The following is a 13,369-nucleotide window of genomic DNA, read 5'->3' on the forward strand; positions in this document are numbered from 1 at the left end:
TAATGTCAGTGGTAGGACTTCAGGGTGGTTGGGTCCAACACTCAGATCATAAAGTTCTGTAAAAACTGTTTTCAGACTCAATATGCTGACAATTCGTGGTAGGCTACCATGACCTCACCCTCCCTATATTTTTGTAGTTAGTCAAAATTTCTTGGGATGTTGTATTTATTTGCTTGTGCACAAAGAATGCCGTATTTGGCTCCCAGGAGAAAGTTTCCGACCTGTGATGTAATGTGGTTACGAAATGATGAAAGGTCTTTGTTCTTTGTTTTCATTTTTGCTTCCACTGTTTTGTACTCACCTTGACTCTTTCATGTGCAGAGAGGCCTTTTGTATTACTGGGTTCTCATGTTTTTTTCTCCTGAGTGGACTCTTTGGTTGTCACTAGTCCACTTATCTTATGCTGGTGAAAAAAACCCAACCAGCCACAGGTATCAGACAAATTTGCTTGAATGCCTGAACAAGGGAGCGATTTACTTTTAATTAGAAAAGTCATTGGATTAGCCTTGGTGCTGCATAAACCGCTGTGTTCTAAGACTCATAGTACTTTATTTATGATACTTTGCTCCTAAGCTCAGGTCTGTGCTAAATGTAGAAAGTGGGAAAAGACGTGAACTCTCTTGATTTGATTTGTGTGTTTGTGCTTTTGCATTTTTAGTCTACGCAAATGTTTTTCTGGGCAGAGAAAATTGAGAGTGGATCAGACTTAAGCTGTTTCTGTACTGTACTAGTTCTTTGTGAACATTAATGTGGAGGTACGTTTTGCTTACTGAATAATTTATGGTCTACGTTTATCCTGTAGGTGACAACATGAACGCTAATGATGTCATAATTGTTCATCTGTGTTGAGTTGAAGACCACCGCTCTGTTTGCTCACCTTTCTTCTGATGAAGGAGAGGAAGTCATTATGTCAATTTGTCATTCTCTCCAGTTTATGTGTGTGTTCATATCTGCCTCTTTGTTTTTTGTAAATTGTAGTGTATGGTCTATGGTCGCGACTGAAATGTTTAAATTGTACATGTGTCTGCTCTCTAAAAAACCTCTGTGTTGATTTTGCTCGTACTCAAAGGATGCCAGCTGGAAGCTTTATGCATTGCATTCATTTGTTTATGCACGATAGAAGATGGTTGAAAGTCTTGTTGTATTTGGGACTTTTATCTCGACTTAGCATGTCTCTTTGCCCGCAAACGATAAATTGTTGGAACTTAACGATAGTGCATGGGTATGTTTTCCCTGTTTTGATTTCCCGAGTCAGGATGAAAGGAATCTGAGTTTCAGACAGACATACTTACAGACAAGCATGTTGGTTTATGTTGAATATTTCTAGGACAAAGACTTATGGTTTCTGTTTCTGCAGTGTTTTGAAATATGTCCCTTCTTCTAAAAATGAAAGGCACCAATAGTTCAGTGGCAATAGCTCTGCAATGAAAGAGTTGTTAAATTTGTTTAGCCATGTTGCTTATCATAAGAATCATTTAGGAAATTGGCTGGTATGCTTTTCAGTCTAGGCCTACACTTGTTTAATTGTGAACGTTTATATATATTGTTTAGTCCAGTACTTGTTTCCTTTCATGCTTTATATAAATTCAGTTTAAAAACACCTGTCTGAGATGAATGGTCCCCTCCCCTTGACGAACGTGAAGGCAGACTTTGTCATAATTGTTTGTTTTGTTGTGTTACAATATTATGCTGAGATTGTTTGAACATCAGGTATTCTTGCTTGTACTATGACTTAGACAATAGTGTCGTTGTGATCGTGTTTGTTGTTATAATTGCATGATTTTTATTATTACTTTTATTGTTACTGTTATTTTTATTATTACATATTAGAGTTTTTATTCTTTTTACTATCATCATCATCATTATTGTTATTATTGTTGCTAGTATTATTGTTATTATTATTATTATATTTTATTATTATTATTATTATTTTTATTATTTACCGTTGTTATAGTTCTGATTATGATTACATTATTTATCTTCACCACCCTAGCATTCATTACATTTGTATGGTTTTATTTTTTGGGGGCTATTACAATTTTAATATTTTGATGATGGTGATGATGATAATGATGATGATGATAATTATTATCTTAATCTTCAATATCGTCATCTTAATCATCCTCACTATTTTCTATTATTATTATTATTATTATTATTATTATTATTATTATTATTATTATTATAATTATAAAATGTATAATGATTTCATTGAATTTATTGCTATTAAGTATAATTATTGTCATCATCATCATCATCATCATAGCTGCCTGTGAGGGGCTGGAGACAGGAGACATGTCTTTGACTTTGACTCTTGGTTGCTGCTTGGCCAACCTTTTTGTGATGACCTCGACTCTATTTTTGTGATCTGTGATGGGCCTGTTGTGTGAACTCTGCCGCTGGGCTACTCTCAGGCATCACTGTCAGGTCTCTCGCAGCATTTTGTGATTCATTGTTGGTGTGCTGTCTGTCCGTTGTTGCCTGTGGCGTGCTCACTAACACATTGTTGTTGACTGTTTTTGTGGGGGATTCTCTCTCCTTTCCAAATGTCTTGAGCTGACTGATTCAGAAGTGTTTCTTATCTCGTTCCTTGCCTTGCGTCAGTCTGTCTGTTCATCAAACTCTGAATATTGATTTTGTGCTCATCATACCTCATGGTGTAGAAAGATGTTTGGGTGGTGAAAAGTTATTTTCAAATTTATAATAATTTGTCTTGGGCTTAATGTCGGTATACTTTCCTGTTTGAGAAAGATGTTGGAGGCTACATTCCCATCACCATTTGGCCACCTGCATGCTCGACAGTTACATGGGATTATGTAACTCAGGGATTTTCAAGCTGGAAGTGCATACCAGCCTTTCAGTTTCAGATGCACTAAGCTCACAATAGTGATCATTTATTTTATTGCAGCTTCCTAATCTGTGGTACGGTACCAGTTGCATATAAGCTTGAGAAATGTTTTGTTGAAATTCAAATGTTAAAAATATTGGAAATAAAAAAAGCAAGAAAAGATACATGTATTACATAATGGGGGTGCAATTCTTAAAACAATGCTTTCCTAGGCTTAAAATAGTTGAACAGCTTGATGAACATTTATACTTTTCCGGAGCAAAGGCGATTCAAGCTCAGTACAGATGTGACGCACTCTGGATAGGTAGTATGACTTGTGTAGTTATAATTGTTTGATTCAAAGTAGAAATAGACTGTACCTAGGAATTTAGTATTAAGTATCATCACAGAGACCAGCTTCGAACTGAAGAAAATGAAAAAATATAATAGCCTCCATTATTTCTTTTTCTCCACTTTATCTTAGAGGTAAGTTAGGATAAAATCAGTGCCTGTGGTGTAGCAGTTAAACGCTTTGCCATCATTTGCAGAAGATTTGAGTGGGTAATTTCTATCAAGTATCTTGGTCTTTCTGCTTTGATGTTGTATCGCTCTCATCCTGGGTTGACCCTGAAGGTTAAAGTCTGCCACCTAAATGGTCTAAATTGTTTTGGATCATAAAATGCTTATAGTGTGAAAAAAAAGATATATATATATATAGTGTCTTTTGTATCACCCTGTGCTGTATTCATGCTGGTCAGAGGAATAAATCATTGGCAGCCTGACTCTGTGTGCCAGCGGATGGTCTGTGTTTGAGACTGCCTCCTGTCTGTATGGTTGTGGCTCTGAGGGAGGTTGGAGGGAGACAGAGTCTGACCTTGGATTTATGTATGTGTAGATTATTACTCGTATTACTTTTCTGAAGTATTTTGCAGTTTTCCTCATTTACCCCTCATTTGTAATTGACAACTCTGGTGAATAGTGTAGTGGCTAGTTTTGACGTTTGATTGGGCAGGGTAGAAATGTTTGACATTTGTGGATGACATCTGTTATTTCTGTTGTTTTCACTGAAAGAAGGTTAGAAGAATAGTAACAGTTCTCAGCATTTGTTTTCTGTTTATGCAATTTCGTAAATTTTTTGTTATTTTTCTCAAAATTCCAGTGTCATTTCTAGAATACATAAAACATGATGCTCATGGTTACAGGGGATATTTAATGAAGGAGGCTGCAAGAGGAAGGTTTTAGTCTTGGGTCTGATCTATGTTATGTAGCTATCGTAGTGGGGATCATCAGCCCTCTTTCTTCTAATACCTCCTGACCTGCTGTCTAGAGACGGTCTCAGTAAATAGTTTCCTACCTGGGATCTGGCACAAAGGGGTGCCAAAAATTGTAAATTTTGTTGTCTATGGAAATAGGACATTTTTTTGTGAAATGCGAGACTCTTGAATCAAGGGAGATTTGAAATTCTGCAGAGTGGTTCAGTGAATACTAGAAAGAGCTACATGTGTGCATTTATTTTAATGTTTCTAATTACAATTGTCAGTATAGGTCGGCATTAATAAAATTAACTAAAACTAAAAGATGAACACGATTCTATGGGTTAATGTCTGAGACCATGTGGAGCGAGATAGTACAAGGGTAGGAAAAAAACAACTAAAAGATCGCCATCTGTCGATGATTGTATTGTAGACCCCCACCTGTTTTCTTATACTACAACAGCATTGCCTTCTGTTGTCCCCATCTCCAAACCTTGTTTGCTAACTGACACTTTTATTTTTTATTCTCCTGCCGTATTCTTTGCTCATTCATTTGTGTCAGTTTTGAAGTAGTATGCACAGATTGAACCAAATGACAAGAAACACTGAAGTGATGGTTACTTGGGGTGATATTTTGTTTGTTTTGGTGTATGGAAATCTGCTTTCTTGGCTCATGTCAATTAAAATGCAGTCAGTTACTGAGTTAGTGAATATCATTCCCATTACATCAAATTTTCTTCTTTACTGTTACGTATATTTCTGTATGGTTCGGAGGAGATGTTTGAAACCTGGTCTTTGTCTAGTCAGAACGAATGAAAAATATCCTTCTCCTGAGCAGACATGTTGCCATGACAACCCTTGCTGCATTCATAATGTCATCAAAACTTTGGGGTCACATTCAGTCTCTGAAGATTAGCGTAAAACCTTGTAAAGCCAATTATCTCATTAGATCTGAAGAGGAAAAGTGTACATGCAGCTGACGGAATACACTGTATTTTCCTGAAGCTAGCTTGTACAGATATTTTATTAAGATTAGATTAGTAAAAATGTAATTTTATGAGTTGTGTCCTCAGATTACAAAATTCTTAAATTGCAGGTATAGTCCTAGGTCGATGATATGAAGGATTTGACTTTTGATAAAATTGGCTTTGCAGAAAGACGGCTGCCCATATTTTTGTGCACAGAGGTTGTTATCTCTGTCTTCTGGCTTAGGTTTCATAGTTTCGTTTCATCAAAATGTTCACTTTTAGCATTTCAGGTGTTTCCTTGTCCATCGCAGTAATTGGGTGCTTTCACCCTGTCATATTTGTATGTAATGGGTCAATTCTACGCAACACTGTTGTAGTTTTTTTCCACAGAAGAATCATCATGTTTGCAAAAATGTCAAATTTCTTGCATTGTTGTTCCCTTTTGAATGTGATCCTGCTCCTCTAACCGCAGAGGAAACGAACTTTGCTGCAATTGCTGTATTTTTAATACTAGTGTAATCATTGAAAATAAAAAAATCACATTTCTGTCATTGTCAGGGGTAAACAAATCCAAAGTAAAAGAAAAAAGGACTTTATAATTGCAATATCTTAAAACAACAGTGGGAATAGAAGATACCTATAGATTATTACAACTGTTTGGATGATTTTTCACATGTTTGATAATACCCAGAAAATGTGCTAACTTTTTGGAAATGGTAGCTTTACTAAAAGAAACTCTTGTTGTATGTATCATTTAATTGAAAAAGGCATCGAATACTTTCTTCTACCTGACAGTGTGTAAAAACCTGCATTCCTGTCTGTCTAGAGAATACACAACCGTGCAGGCCGTGGTTACACATGAGCAATCTTTACAGGGAGACAGTTTGCGTGGCAAGGGACGACCAAAGTTTTATTCTAATTTTATGAGTTGTTAGTTGCGTGTGTTGGATGAAAGTTACAACTGTCTTGCTCACTTGTTGTGCTGCGTACATTTGATTGTTTTTGTATGTTTGTACAGTTTTTAGAACTATACCATATGTTGGAGAAACGGATGCTTCAGATTGCTGAGATTGATGCTAACATGTTCATGGTTTGTTTTGTAGATCGATCATGCTAATTTATTTCATCCACAGTCACATGACAGTGGACAGGAAAAACATTCAGAGGAGATACCCCCCCCCCCCCACCCCTCCCTCAACCCATACCTGGTGCCCAACTGGCCCCTTTCTCCCCCCTTCCCCCCAAGTACTACATCATAACGATAAAATAATTAAATGAAAAAAAAAAAGTTTACAGTGATTTTATTTAATCTTCCTTTTTCGGAAAGTTCCCCCGGACGTGAGGAAAGTGGGGGGAAAATTGAGTAAATAAAATACTTGAAACAAGCACTGCTTTGTTTGTGTGGTTCTGTATAGCTTTGTTTGATGTGTTGTCTTTAGTTTTTAATATTATCACCACATTCTAGCATGCATGCACCTACTGAAACACGCACATAGCCTACAGATTTATTTTTGTTTTGTTTTACGAGTAAGGTTTTACGGTGCTTGCAACTCAACAGATTTTCAAGTCCTGAATTTTTTCTTATACATGTATAGTGTATATTGTTTGTATTTAGAATATATATAGCAAAATTCGTACATATAATGAAAAGATTTCCGTGTCTCGACGATTTCACTGCGTGCGTGCAAGGCTGTATAGTATAAACTTTTCACCCAATATAGTGACCTGCAATAGGGCCCATGAGCTCAACATGGAATCTGATTCACTAAATCCAAATAGTTTTTCCACCAGGCATGTCTCAAAGGCCAATATATGAATTTAATCGAGAAGTATCTGACGGTAATGAATTCTTCACACGCTGCTGCTCCTCTTCACTCAAACTCAAACAAACCAAAAACACTTTTCACCCTTAAAGTAATAAGGTTTTGATCACTTAGAATCTGAGATGTGAAACTAATGCAAATTGCCTATGATGTTTTGACACAGTCAACTTGACTATGGAAAAGAGGGAGTTCATTCAGTTGCTATATCGTTGGCCAGCTGTTCAAAAGTACTAAGCCCAAAATTTTCAATTTTAAAATTTATTGCAATTTCTTAATCTGCGGTATCGGTTGCATGTGTTCGAGCAACATTTTACTGAAATTTAAATTTAAAATTTTGAATAAAAAAAGCAAGAAAAGATATATATTCCCTAGCCGCATGATTCAATCGCCTGAGTGCCAAGAGACAAATATATCAGGAGAAGCAAAAAACTGTTTCATTTCTTTATGCTCGTACTTATGAATCTGAAATTCAGATATATGATATGATACGAACTAGGACGATGGTCTGTAACTAAATATATAAGAAAAGCTTTTTTACATAAGTTACTGGGCATAAGCGGTTTACACCTACCAAAATCTGCGTGATTCAACCGCCTAAGTGACAGTATGACGGCATTTAGAGGCGTTTGAATCACGTTAATCTACGCCACTTGACGAGCACCAATGGTCGGCTGGGCGTCTGAGTTATTGACAAAAGCAAATCACAATAGTTTTAAGAGTACTTATAAAGTTAAGGGTAATTATTTTAGTTATTTAATTGGGTCTTCTGGGGCAGGACTGTTTTTGGCCTCATGGAGTTGGTAATTAAGACCATTCATCTGAACGTTCAATTTGTACTGGATGTTTTAGTTCAGTGTGTATCAAAGGCAACGAACGTTTGTGACAATGGGGTCATTTTTGTTTCAGCCAGGATTGAATGATCAAGAAATCGAACATCAAAAAGGGGGGGCGGGGGGAGTATTGTCTTGCTCTCTTAAAAACGTTCAAGATTATCCATAAGCACATAGACCATGTCGTTTTTCATAGACCTTTTGATTACACTGTGTGTGCTGTCCACTTTCATTTGCGTTTGTTCTTTTTCAAGGTATTTGAGTGAAATAGTTTTGTCCTATCTAGTACAAATGTCGCTGATTGCATTTGACAAGAAAGCATTGTGGTCTGATAAGTACAACTATCACTGTATATGATCAATGTTGCATTTATTGTGAGTAGGCTCCTCTAGGACGTCATTGACACAAGAAGAGAATTCATAGGCAATCAATGGTCCTTCTCCTTCATGACAAACGTGACACTTCACATCTTTGGATACCAAATTTTAAAGAATATAGACTGCTAATTTGGTTTTGACATGATATAGATAATGCAGCAGATGCGTTCAACACCGTACTAACAAATCCGCTTCCAAGTCCATGCACACTAAGACATTATCTGGTCCCATCCACTGGGTTTTATGCAAGCTTCTAGTCAGATTCTGTCTCCTATTTTGCATACTTCACATTGATCATTCCAACATGCAACAATAGATAGCTCTTTTTTACTGTCTAAAGTCGTCTGGGACAATGTGTGACTCTTCACGTTTTCTTTGGTACTCCCAATAAAAGCCTCCAAGGCTTTGAAAGTGTTGGTCAAGATAGATTTTGCCTGTATTCTGTCTGTAGTAATAGAAAAGCAATGTGGTCACGCTTGTCAAAGAATTACTTGTCACAAAATTGCTTGTCCTCCTCCGTTCTCTGGTAATATGACAATCGTGGAGCTCCCATCTACAAGTCATGTAAACAGCCTTTGCAACAGTCATGAATAACTACTGTATGAGGGCAGTTGTATACAAACTCATTGTTTTGCATACAGGCAGAATGTCATGGGAGATTTGTTTCAAATTGAAGTGTAGAGCTGGAGAGTGGAAGCTGAAAGTTGAAGAGAGAGTTTTCGGGGCGCATATGTTTATGAGTTGCTTTTTTTTTTTGAGTGACAAATTAAGCATCATCTACCTGGCATTGATTGAACTAATCAATGATTCAAGAATGGTACATGACAGATATAGCAAGAGGTGCACACTTAAAGTAAATTAAGAAACACAAAAAGTCGCGATAAAAATATTTTCCAATAGTTGTACAGAATGTGAAATAAGCGCCTCTCAGCTGTCAATCAGAGACTTTTAAAAAGATTCATTCGTCAGTAGCTTTCGCCACAATTTACCGACTTTACTGATTCAGTATTAATTAACATTATTGGGTGCCATCTTTCCATTTATCAACTACACTACCAAACCTAGTGATAGATTACGCAAACCGCCTTGACAAAATAGTCTGGCTATCGATAGGGTTCGATCTGAGTCGAAGTTAGCAAAGGTTGTTTTGATGTTACCCTCCAGTCTGTTCTGACAAAGGCCACAGTCATGTAGGTCACACCAGCTACGTGACAGGTGAACACATCAACAAGCCACAGAATCTGCATGATTCCACCGCCCATTTGCCACCAGGCTGCAAAACTGGCACTTGGGTGGTTTGAATCACGTGGAAAAAGAGGACTGTGTGACATAGGCGATTGATTTACTGAAGGATTGAAACACTTTGCAGTAATCTTTAAAACTCGGGATTTCAACATAATGTGTAATAAGGGTTGTACTAGATAAAGGGATCAAAAAGTGATTTTAGAAAATTTTGGCTCTTAGGCGGTGAATCACGCAGCTAGCGAATATATATATATATATACATATGTTGCTTTCTGGGCTTAGAACAGTAAAACAGCTTTTAAACGATATGTTGCACAATGCTACAGTCCATGTCAGCTCTCAATGTGCTGTGCTGCCTAAAAATCTGTCTTACAAACATGTTTTTGTCCACTGATTGAAGCAGGCAAGGGGAACAAGTATTGTTATTATGAATCACTTCTACAGTGCTATCGTTCCTTGTTGTATATTTTTGGGTATAACTTAGCAAAGAACCTGTTTCGAGTAAAAGATTGGGGGGGGGGGGTGGTGTTTGTGTTGACATATATAGCAGCAAGACGGCACAATGCTGACTAAATTTCTTGGATACTAGCAAAAAAAAAGGCATTTTTAGATCAGATTATAGGAATCAACATTGCCAATTCAACAAGGCAGTGGATTATTTTAAAAAAGCTATACTGGTGTCAATTTGATGTCATCATAATGTAATGTAGGAGAATTATACAACCCAAGGTTATACTGTGAAAACATTTGAGTCAATGTGGCCAAACAGATGTGTACAAAAAAGATAGCGTGACCACTCAGCAGAGGATTAAGAAGAATAAGAACCCTATTTCTGTTTTACTTTTGTTACGGCACGTGCAACACAAGAAGGTCACTTTAGGGTAAAAAATGAGAGGGGTTACGAGAGGGTAACAAATACAAAAACAGGAGGAGAAATAATGATGATAGTTTAGTTTTAGTAGAGGTTTTACGGCGCTCGTATCTGCATAAGGTCATAAGAGCGCCAGAAGATTAGAGGTGTTACAAGAGAGTAACAAACATAACAAAGAAGAAGGGGAGATAAGGACGATAGATGCTTGATACGTTTGAAGAAGCAAATCACACCAGAGCACCCGCCAACCACCCACAATGATGATAGATGTTTGATAGGCAAGAAGGAGTTAACCACACAACAGCACCTGCCAATCACCTACAAACCCTGTTTGGGAGAAAAGAAAAGTTTTCAGCTAAAGAAGCAAGAAGAAAAACCTGTAGTGTTTTCTTTGTTCAGTAGCACAGTTTTTTTATTAGCAAGTGACAAGAAAATCACAAACATATCACCATTAAGTAGTAGACTTCTCTCTACACTGACACAGACATTGGAAATGAGAAGACGCTCAAGATAATATGCACTGATGTATTATATTCAAATTTTTATATATTATTGTCCACTGATATGCACAGATATATAACTATAAATAGCACAACTTGTGTGAGGTGAGAGGTAGCGAGAAGACAAAGTTGTGAATTGGCACAGGACACCACAGTGAGGGGCCATGGCACACAACAGCACAGCACAGGACCACTGGGAAACCGACACATCACAATGATACACCATGACACAGGACATTTGACACACCATGACACAAGGATACTTGACACATCACAATGATACACCATGACACAGGACATTTGACACACCATGACACAGGACATTTGACACATCACAATGGTTCACCATGACACAGGACATTTGACACATCACAATGGTTCACCATGACACAAGGATATTTGACACATCACAATGGTTCACCATGACACAAGGATATTTGAAACACCACAATGGTACACCATGACACAAGGATATTTGACACATCACAATGGTACTGGCACACTATGACAACAAAAATAGCAACACACCACAGAGCAGGACACCAGGACTCCTTTTTTTTTATAGTAGAGGGTTTTACGGCGCTCGCAACTGCATAAGGTCATATGAGCGCCAAGGGGTGAGTGTCAACAGAGAAATCTTTACAGGGAATCAGACTTAGACTGCTCACCTCTCTAGCTTCAACAGCACAAGGTCTGCTTCGACTATCAAGGCACCCCAAAATAGCAGGTCACAAGAGAGTGACAAACATACAAAAGAAGTAGAGGAAAATGACAATAGTAAGGATAAGGAAAGAAAAAGCAGCAGTTCCCTGTTGTAGATCAGGCACAGTTATGAGCGTGACATGAGTCAGCCCATTTACAATTCTACTATACTTGAACGAGAAATGTCCCCCCTTTGGGAATGGCCCAAAGACACTACAGTCAGTGGCACTGCCCCGGGAGGTTACCAGGACTCCGTAGAAATGACACATAATGGAGCAACAACAACAACAAACCACACAGTGACTCAACAGCACACCGCTGTACAATGAGTCAACATAACACAGCACACCGCTGTGTACAATGAGTCAACATAACACAGCACTCTTGACTATTTCCCTATCAGACCGTTGACCTTACTGAAACCAAGCCATTTTGACGACCATTTTTTCCCCCTTAGACAGTACTTTAAAAAATAGTTCAGAGAAACTCAAATGTGATATAAATATATGAAAAAGTATTTATATGAATTCCCTCTCAGTCAGATCACAGAAAAGCTATAATCCGAGCATAAAATAGTGGTTTCCGTTTCTGAGGAAGGCAGGGGGAAGATGGGGGCGATATTAAGAATTTGTCGAGCCACAAAGTATGGTTCATAACCATGCCCTTTGTAAAATGTAGCTGGAGGTATGTACTGGTAATGAGTTAGTGAGATGTTGTCTCAGTCTCAGCAATATCCAAGCAACATCACAACCAGGCATGGACAACATCTGCAACATTGTTGTTCATACAACACAGACATAAATAAACAGAAATGATAGAAGGACTGCAAGAAAGTGAGACTTACCAATGGTGCCCTTATACAACGAACAGAACACTGTTCATGAGTACCCTGACCACAACCTTAATTTACACTTCCTGGTTCTGTTAACATCTTGCAAAATACCAATGACGCTGAAAAATCTGGTGAAAAAGCTTCAATCAAAATTCACAACAAAGAGAGACTCTGTGAATCCACACTGGAACTTCTAGGCCAGCACGAAGAGTAGGCTAGCAACGCAGTTACAAATATACTTTTCCGTAATGATGCTATGCTTGTTTTCATTACTTTGAATCAATTACATTACATTAATTTTTCTTTTTTAAGTTTGTGATTGAAGAATTTGATATCGGGAAGCAACAACTGTCTTTTTAGATTCAGAGCTTCGTTTTTGTCCTCACTGAAGCCTTGATATTGAGTGATCACAAGAAAGATCTCTCTTGCCTCCTTCAGTTTGTAAATAAAGATTCCAGTGTTTAGTGTACAGTGTAGATGAGATACATGGTTTACAAAAGAGTTGCTATTTCACTTAACATTGCTGCCAGACTGAACCCTCACCCCCCCTTCTCCCCAACCCTTATTTATATCTTACATAGTACAAAAATTGTAATATTTAAATATCCACAGCAGCACACTGACTGACGACAAAAAGGAACAGAAATTTACATATACAGCAAATGCAGGGTGGACAAAAAATAAGAACTACATGTACACAAACAGTGGCTTTATGCCAGGGGAAGGAAACCAAGTTTAGTTCAGCTTTAATCTGGATTGAAATAAAAATGATTGAACATTATTTTATGCCTCTTCAACACAATTTTAGATCATTTTGGAGGCTGAATGGGATACAGCACCCCAGTAGATAGATGGAGATACAGTGTAAACCTGCTCAAATGGCCACCTGTATAAGACAAACACCTGCACAAACTGCCACTCCCAACATGTCCTTCCTTGCGGGTTTTTTTCCACATTATAATAATAATGTGTAAGACATCTACTCGTCTTTTCTCCATGAAGTTAGGTGCCTGTCTTGGACAATTTTGACCGTACTTAATTACTTCCCAAGTTGGGAATCCAACACATGTCTTTTACAGGCAACAGTGAAGAGTCATACCAATACACCGGTACAAAGGCTGACAACTCCATTACCAAAAAT

The sequence above is a fragment of the Aplysia californica genome, unplaced genomic scaffold (assembly GCF_000002075.1).
Source record: "Aplysia californica isolate F4 #8 unplaced genomic scaffold, AplCal3.0 scaffold00529, whole genome shotgun sequence".
Taxonomy (NCBI): Eukaryota; Metazoa; Mollusca; class Gastropoda; order Aplysiida; family Aplysiidae; genus Aplysia; species Aplysia californica.